Source organism: Panthera tigris, chromosome B3 (genome assembly GCF_018350195.1).
Source record: "Panthera tigris isolate Pti1 chromosome B3, P.tigris_Pti1_mat1.1, whole genome shotgun sequence".
NCBI classification, from domain to species: Eukaryota; Metazoa; Chordata; class Mammalia; order Carnivora; family Felidae; genus Panthera; species Panthera tigris.
In genome coordinates this window covers 24312806-24321996 of record NC_056665.1, presented here as the reverse complement: position 1 = coordinate 24321996, position 9191 = coordinate 24312806, and the positions used below count along the sequence as shown (strand labels likewise).

General features: G+C 41.3%; 1 protein-coding gene across 5 annotated transcripts in view; it reads left to right on the top strand.

The window, feature by feature from the left end:
- Positions 1 to 4408: 4408 nt before the first annotated feature.
- Positions 4409 to 9191, top strand: part of UBE3A (ubiquitin protein ligase E3A) — a 92128-nt gene continuing 87345 nt past the window's right edge. Inside the window, exon 1 of one of the 5 annotated variants that reach the window (XM_042988289.1) lies at positions 4409 to 5023. The gene's annotated coding sequence lies outside the window, so the exon portion shown is untranslated. The remainder of the gene's footprint in view (positions 5024 to 9191) is intronic. The other 4 variants (XM_042988290.1, XM_042988287.1, XM_007098941.2 and 1 more) reach the window with 4 other exon arrangements.

Genomic DNA, 9191 nt, shown 5'->3' with positions numbered 1-9191 from the left:
GATGTGATTAGTGTTTGATTGGATTGGGGCAAGGGCCTGTTTGAACTGTTTCCACCTGGGAACTATTCCTTTGTTCTGTTCCCAGGTGATAATACGACGATGTGGTCAGCTATAAAAACTCTGTACTCTGGCTGTTCGAGACCGCACTCTGGTCAAGAGTGTCAGTCCCGATCGATTGGTTTGCCTTACCTCTCATTGCAATAAACTTGATTGTGACTGTCACTGATGTCCGTAGCATTCTGTTTCAGGAGTCATGTGGATGCAACAATCATAATAGCTAATAAATGTTTATTACCACTTATTGAACATTTCTTATATGTCAGGCACTAAACACTTCACATGTGCTGTCTGCCCATTCTCCACACAACAGCCAGAATGATTCCTATGGGTTAAATTTGTCATAACTCTCTCAAACACTTCTAGGGCTTTCCACCTCATTTAGTGCAAGTACCCATGGCCTCAGGATGTGTTGCAAAGCCTGGGCTGTGGCCCACTCTGACTTCCCTGATCTCATCTCAGCTCCTTTTCTCACTGTGTTCCAGCCAGTGTCTTCCTAGGTGGTCCTAGAATTCTTTAGGCACCTTCCTGCCTCAGGGCCCTCTCTGTCTGGAATACTCTCCCTCTTATATCTCACAGCTCATTCTGTCAAGCCTCTGCTTAAACATATTTTTAATGACACCTCTCTGACCACCCTGCATGATTCAACTCCTGCAGCATTCTCTATTCTCTTCACCTTGTTTTGTAGTTCTCCTTAACACTTATCACATTGATTGGTTTTTTTCTCTACTAGATCATAAACCACATGAGGGCAGGCTTTGTTCACTGTTGTATTCTTGACACCTAGAACTATGCTGGTATATCATATCTATTTAATAAATATGTTTGAATGGATGAAAGAAGGCTTATAGTGGCCATATGAAGTCAGTACTATTATTTTTCCCATTTTACTGATGAAGAAACAGAGACATTAATTCAAGTTTTATTTAATTAAAAATTCTATACCTGGTAAGTGGCAGAACTGGGATTTGCATTGGGATTTAGAAAAAGATCACTTTTGTTTACTATATGCTCAGCATTATTCTAAGAGCTTTACATATATTAACACTTAATCCTCACAATAACCCCACTTTACAGATGAGCAAAGTTAATCCAGGGAGGGATTTATGATTTTGCCTGACATTTTTGCACTTGCCAATAAATTGGGAACCGGTGCTCTTAACCATTTTGCTATGCTACCTAACTTTAAAACCAATGCTTTAAAGAAAATGTGACTTTGCCTAATTACCAAAGGAGTGAGAGAGAGGAAGAAATCTAGGATTACCAAATTATGATTGAGGAATGGCACAGATGGAAGAGTCATCAAGCCAGGGAATGTAGAATAAGTTGCTTTCATTCTCCCTTAACTCCAAACACCCACATCCAACTGCCTCCTTGATTTCTTCATTTGGATATTATGATACAAGGTCAGCTTCAGTAAAAATGATGTAGAAAAACCATGGCAAATTATAGAAGTTAGCTGTCTCACACTAAAGTTCAAGCTGGTACATAGGCTCTGACTCATGAAGTCTTCAGGGACCCACCCAATTGTCCTTCCAAAATAGCTCACAATGTCTACTGCATTTCCATCATCAGAAATGGATAAAGGGAAAGAGGCATCCCATTTATTTTAGAATATCATCTGGAAGTTTCTCAATCCCACTGGCCAGAACCTACTGACATGGATACATTCAGAGTTTATTATAGGCAACCATGTGTCTGGCTAGATAATTCTATTACCATGGATGAAGAGGAGAAGGCATATTAGGAGTCAACTAGCAGTCAATCTCTACTATGGATATCCACTACAGAGATATAGGTATTTCAAATTTAACACTCCCCAAACCCAATTCCTGCTTGTTCTTCCAAAAGCTGCTCTTCTCCAAAATTATTCCCATCTCAGTTAATGGTGTAAAATGGAAATTAGCAGTTCAATTTTTATACATGTTGAGTTTTAAGGTGCAACAGAACATCCAATACACATTTCCAATAAGGGGCTGAATGTAACTGGTTTCTGAGAGAGATCAGTGTTCAAGATTCAGACTTGTTCTCTGACTGAAATAAGTGATAGAGGAAGAGTATATGTATATGGAAATGTCAGAGACTGTATAATACAGCAGGCAAAGAGAACCAACAATGAAGAACATTATGCAAAGACAACTTGAAGAAGAGGGCCCATGACAAGGAAGGGAGAATGCAGGGTGATGGAATCTAGGAAGCAGTTTCCAGCAGGCAGTGGTTAGCAGCAGTATGGAAGCCTACAAAGAGATCAGACACCATGAAAATTGAGAAGCAACTTTTAGATTTGGCCACTGCGCTATTACTGACATTAACACAAGCAGTATATTAAAATGGGGGCAAATGCTAATTTCAGTAGCTGAAGAGGGACTTAGAAATGACAATCCAAGTATAGATAGCTCTTCTAAATAGAAGGGACAAAGTTAGGAGAATTCATGAACAAGAAAGGAAACAACCAAGGGACTAAGGTCTTGAGATTTCTACCCCCTCACGCACTGGCAAAAAAAAGAAAAAAAAAAAAAAAGGCTCATACTTTAAGACAGGAGATCGGGGGAGTGGAAATTCAGGTAGATCTGTAGAAATAAGTGTGGAGGTGTGAAGGAGTTCATGAAGTGTATAATATTACACAATAGTATTGATACTACTACTATTACTAAGCCCTAACATTTACTGAGCACTTACCATATGCCAAAGTGCTAGTAATTTTTATCAGCAAACATCACAACATTTTAAATGGATAAGACAAAGAGAGTGGGTTCTTGAACCAGGTCTGACACTAACAAATACCTATCAATGAATTAAAAAGTCTATGTGTAATTTCTCCATATTCAAAGGATCTGGGATCCTCCTTGATTTTGGTAAAGAACAGGATAGTCAGTGTGACATTTAACTAAGAACAGAATTATTTCTTGTCAGTCTTTAATTTTTTTGATATTCAGGAATTTCTGCCCCATTTTGATGCATCAGGTTATACAAAACTACATTTCATTTATTCAATTTATACTTAAGTAGAATAGTTACAAGTATCTTCACATACTAGACACGGCAGTAACATTTTGCTTTGATAATTCTAACAAAATTCTTCAAAGATTTTCATTCTCATTTGCCTATTTTGATAATATGCAAAGAATCCTTAAAAGACTGACTTTAATTTCCCTCTTTTATAAAATATAACTGCAAATTGTTTCCAAATTAAGACCTGTAATGGAGGAAAATGAAAAAAAAAAAGAACGAGGAACTGAGTTAAAATTGGACATGATTTAATACTGTCATTTATCATTAATTGTCCTGGGAAAATTTAAATTCCAGTAGCTGACTTTTTATAGTTGTTTATAGTTGGAAAGCAGTATATCTCTATATATAACTATATATGTTACTGTATAGAAAAAATGTTCTAAGAATGACAGCTAAATACAGTGCTATGTAAGATTGTTGATTTAAAAAAAATCCTTTGAATACTAGATGAATGGGATCTCATATAGTATTCTATGGGCTTAGCAAAGTTGCAAGCCGTTAAGACTATGAATTGCTAGTGATTCCATTATAGCTTTGCTAGTTTAAGTGTCGCAGAGCCACAAAAAATCCCTATTTAAATAAAATGGTGACCTTGGTACTAAAAATGACGCACGGGTTTAAATGTGTTGTCATATGGGTCAAAATTAGCATCCATCCAGCTGTCTACCAAGACGCCACATTCATTTTATCAACAACCTACCAAACATCAAAACTGCGAGACGGGCTTTCAGATTCTAGTAAACTAGTGACAAAGTGTTGCCGAGAGACCTAAGCAGATGACCTTGGATCCCTGAAAGCTGGCTCACGCTTTCGGGCTACCTCTGCAGTATTTAGAGGCAGCTCTGGACAGAAAGGGTTTGGGGTCGAAGGCCTGGGATCCGGAGGCTTCAGCCCTGCAGAGGGGCTGGGAGCTATCAAAGGCCCCCTCCACCCACCCTTCGGCGGATTTTCAGAGCCGATTTGTTCCCCCACCAAAAGCAAAAGCGTCCAAGTCCTAGCACGTTTCTGGACTTGGGTTGACCAGGGGCTCTCCAACACGCCTGGGGAGACAGGGGGCTTCCAGCGTGTACCCCCTTCTTTCGTGGGGCCACAAACAGCGGTGGCTCAAAGGAAACATTGCCCTCTCCGCCCCGTCCTAAGATGGCGACCGACCCTAGTAGGACTCCAAGGAGCCGGGAGCTACTTCCCCTTCCCAACAGCCCCTGCGCCGGCGACGACGGCAAGCAGGAAGAGGGCGGAGCCAGCAAGGGGGGCAGGGCACAACGCTGCGTCCTCCCGCGCTCCCCCCAGCCCCGCCCCGCGTTCCTGCGTCCCGGCCCGGAGCCCTCGCTCGACCGGGCGGAGCGCGCTGCCTGCTGGGATACTCGGCCCGCCCAGCCAGTCCTCCCGGCTTGCGCTGCGGCGGCGAGATCCGCGTTTTTCCCAAGATGGTGGCGCTGGGTTCGGGGTGACTGCAGGAGACGACAGAGCCTGAATCCCCTTCGCCAGAACCTCGACACATCGCCTTCCTCTCGCTTGCACACCTCGCTACCACTTAGCCATCTGCCGGCCCAGGCACTCGCCTTTCGCTGCTGCCTCCGACTTGAGCTTCATCTGTGCGGACCTAGCGATTACGGCCTCGGGGAGCGGCGCCTCCCTCGGCTCCTCCTTGGGGTCGCGCTCGGAGCAGCTTACAGTCTAGCCCCGGGTCGACGGGCCCCGCAGCTCTCTAGTGGGGACAGGCAGCGGCGGAGCGGCGGCTGGCGACGAGCGCGGGGTTTTATGCGGCCCCGGTGCCCCCTTTCCCGGCCTTAGTCTCCGGAGAAGGAAGCGCGGGTCCCGCATGAGCCCCGGCGGTGGCGGCAGCGAAAGGGAACGAGGCGGCGGCGGGCGGAGGCGGCGAGCGAGGGCGACGACGACTAGTGAGGCGGCCGCTGCTGCGAGGGCCACAGCCCAGGCGCGGGGGCGACAACAGGTCAGTGTGGCCGAGGACGGGGCCTGGGCCGGGGAGGCCGGTCACATTTCCCTTCGTTTTCTCTGTAGTCCAAGCCACCCTGCGGGGCTGGCTTCGGCAAACGTAAGGACGCCCCTAAACCGCGCCGCGGCAGGTGTTGGGGGCGCGTGGTTTGGAGGGGTCGGTGCCAGAAGTAGGCCTCTGATAGGTAGCAGCCGCTGCTGCTCCCGTAACTGTCAGTCCTGGCTGAGGGCCTGAGGGAGGTTTTTGTCGCCTTAGGGGACGCGAGCGGGCCCGAGGCGGGGTGTGCAGGGAGTCGAGAGTTGGCCCTCCTTGGAGCGGAGCTTAAGGAGCAGGCCCGGGCCCCAGGCTGAATAGGCCTGGCCTTTTTCTTCCAAACGGGAGGAAGCCTCTGTTTTCGAGGTTTTTGCCCCGGTAGTGAAAAATGTTTAGACGTGTGCTTTGGTGGGTCGGGATTTTGGGGGTGGACTGGCGGGGAGGGGGAATGAAGAGGGAAATCAAGCCCAAGGATTGTGTTCACAGGTTATTGGGTTTTTCAAATTAAGTATGAGCTCTACCGGGTTTGCCAGAGATTCTGTTAAATGCAACCCTGCAAACAGTTGGCATTTTTTGTTTTCCCTTTTCAGTTGAGAAAATGAAAAGGACTTTTCGTCATGGCGTTGAGGTTTTGTTGGTAAAGTCAGAATTGAATGTGGCAAATGCTTTAGTCCGTAAAATTGTTAGAAATAATTTTAATATAGACAGTCGTTGAGTTTATTCTTCAAAAATAATTTAGTTTCTGATTTTTTTTTTAAAACGTCCTATGGGCATATTAAAATAGAAGCATTACTAAATCTGTTTGGCATTATATTTATTAAGTGGCTAAGGTGCTGTTGAAAATGTAGACGAATGGCAATATGGGATTTACAGTCCAGAGTTACTCTCCATAAACCATAAGAGAATATGGATATAACCTATAATTTTGGAGTATTCCACTGCTTGCAATATTGAAAGAAGCAGGAAATTTATTCTAGAATATTCTGGGGACCTGAAATGGAAGTGACCTAAAGTTTCTAAGTACAGCAGTCAAAAAAATTACCTGTCAAAATCATTGTAGATACCCAGTAAATCTTAAGTGAATGACAAGAGGAATGAGAAGTGTATTTCATATCTCTGACTAGTAAGTATTCTTACTTGGAATATTATTGTGTAAATCATGTAAAAAAGTTTAGAATTTAGGAAGATAAAAATAAAATTTTCTCACAGTGTGTATAGTGGAAGTAATTTTGGAATTAGATCTTGCTTGTAAATCTGAGCTATTTATCACATTTTTAATGAAATGAATACAGTATTAGTGATGGTGCTGATAAAACTGAAGAATGACCCAGAAACCCTTTAAAGAAACTAGTAATCATGATCGCAAAAGTAAAAAATAAATTCAAGAAATAATGACCCTATATTTACAAAATTAGAATTGGAAACTAAGAAAGCCTTATTGTGTCAGTATTTATTAACTAGCATTAATGTGCTAAGTGTTGTGTACACAATTGTCTAGACATTGCCTAGTTCCTGAGGAGTTTAACTTTACAGAGAGATAAAATTACAATGTTTTGATTCCTTTTCAGAGGTTTTGTAAGCTGTTTTTGTTTTATGTCTCCTAAATTGTACATTTTTTTCATGACTTTTTTAAGTATACTTAATTAGAATTGAGAGGAAGATATTCTCATCCCACTTGTCCAGGTCATTTAACAAGATTAATTGGTTACTTACAGTGTCTTTGACATTTAACATTTAATCATTTGTATTTTTTAAACTTTAGGTCATTTTTAAAATTATCCCTTCTCTCTCACCTCCAAACCTGTCCCCCACAAATCTGAAATAATTTGCTGTTTCGAATAAGCAGTCATTGGAATAATCCAAAACTATGAATCATACCTAAATTTTTCAACCCAAGCACTTGAAATATTTACAAATGCTTATTTTCTTAAATGATTATTGGTTATGTTCTTCAGTCATGTTGCATATTTTTGTTGAGACCTAAACTTGTATTGGTCAGAATGTAGAGACAATTTATATTAAGTACACATGCAGCTGTATAAAAATTAGTTTTCTCATTTTTATGAATGAAGACAGATTTTCTCTTTTTATGGTAATTCAGGATAACAGAGTTTTGGCAGATTTTGACAGTTCCTGCTCCCTCAGCCCCCTACCCCCCCCCCCCAATGTAAAGATAAAATATATTCAAAGACATTACAGTATGTACAGTGAAAACAGCTTTGGAATTAGATCCCATTTTTAATTCAGGGCTCCCCCTAGTTGTCTTATCTTGGCAAGTTAACTTCGTCTTGGTGAGCTGCAGTTTTGTCATCTGTAAAATGGGATGGTGAAACTAACTCAGAGTTGTTAATGAGGATTAAAGTTTGTAAAATGCCTAACACATAGGCCCTTAATAAGTATTATCATTTGAAGTCTTCCTACCCAGTTTTTCTGATTGGTCTCAAAGCACCTTACATACAGGGAACTCTAGCATGTTATCCTTTACATGTTTTCATTCTCACTACCTGTGAACTCACTCTTTAAGGGCAAGGACTCCTACTAGTGTTTACCAGAAAGTTTACTATCCATACTTGAGTATGGATGAATTAGTTAATGAAGTAGTAAATAGTCAGCTAACATTTATTGGGTACCTACTATGAGCTTGGTTAGGTGTAAGGGATACAAAGACAAAAATCATGTCTCTGTCTTTTGGAAGCTTATAGTCTAGTTACTCTGTCCATATTAATCCCATTTTTTGTGAAACCCTATCATGTAACAGAGCCTCATTCTTCTGTGCTCTTCTAATCTTAGGACAGTTCTGTTGGGCTCAACACTTTACACTCGCAGCTGCTATTCTAAAGATTATTATTTTTACCCCTTTCTACCACTATTTGGCATATGTGAGATACTTCATATCTTTATATCTTGGTCCCTCTCCATCACCCAAGATCTGGCACATAGTGTGTTTGTTTGTGTGAATGGGTGTATATATATGAAAAAAAATGGCAATTTCCTGTGAATACTTTGATATTTTTCTGGGGTGATTATCCTTCTGTCTTCTAGATTTATACAAGGTTTAAACCTGAGTAGGTCTATTCTCGAAGTTAGTTACTCCATTAATTTTACACATGAAGAAATTGAAGTGCAAAGCTTTAAACAGATTTTCTTAAAGTCACCTAGGTGGCAGAGCCAGAACCACAGTCTGAGAGTATGGACTCTTTGTTCAGGACTCTTTGTACCCTATGGCAAATGTTTGCTCCTACCTCTTGGGAGGAGTAGTTTGTGATTACACACTTACCTTCTGTTTGAGTGTTTTCTACACTATTATTAGAAGGATGACTTCACAAGATGCCATCAATGGGCCTTTTCTGACCATAACAGTGCAGGAAATGGGACTTTTTCTTCTTAGAAAGGGAGTCAAGTAAAATTATAGTAAATAGAAATAGTATTTTTTTTTTTTTACATTTATTTATTATTGAGAGACAGAGTGGGACAGAGCATGAGCATGGGAGGAGCAGAGAGAGGAGGAGACACAGAATTTGAAGGAGGCTTCATGCTCTGAGCTGTCAGCACAGAGCCTGACGCAGTGCTCGGACCCACCAACTGCGAGATCATGACCTGAGCCAAAGTCAGACGCCCAACCGACTGAGCCACCCAGGTGCCCCTAAATAGAAATAGTATTAATCTATAAACATATTCTATGTTTAAAACGCTTAAAGATACTGTGTAATTTTTTTAATGAAATAACAGTACATAATTAGTCTCTGCCAACTTTCATTTTCGTTTAACCTGAGAAATGTTACGTATAGTGTGCTTTGATCTAAATTATCTTTAGCAAGTAAATATCATTGTGGACAATAAGTCAAAAAGAAGATTATTAAGTTTAAGGCCAATCTGAGAATGAAATAAAGCTAGTACCTTTTTTTGGAATATTGCTGTTTGCATATAGATTTAGCTGACAGTTGTAAACTTTGATTCTAAGCTTCATGACTGTGAACTCCCTAAAATTATATATAAAATTTTAAGTGTTTCAGAGTCTCAGCAGGTTCAGTGAACAAAAGCCACCAAGAATCACTGATGTGGAGGAAGAAGCACTAACTTTGGTGTCAGAAGATCATGGGTTCATTCTTCCCATCTAGCTTCTAGTCATGAG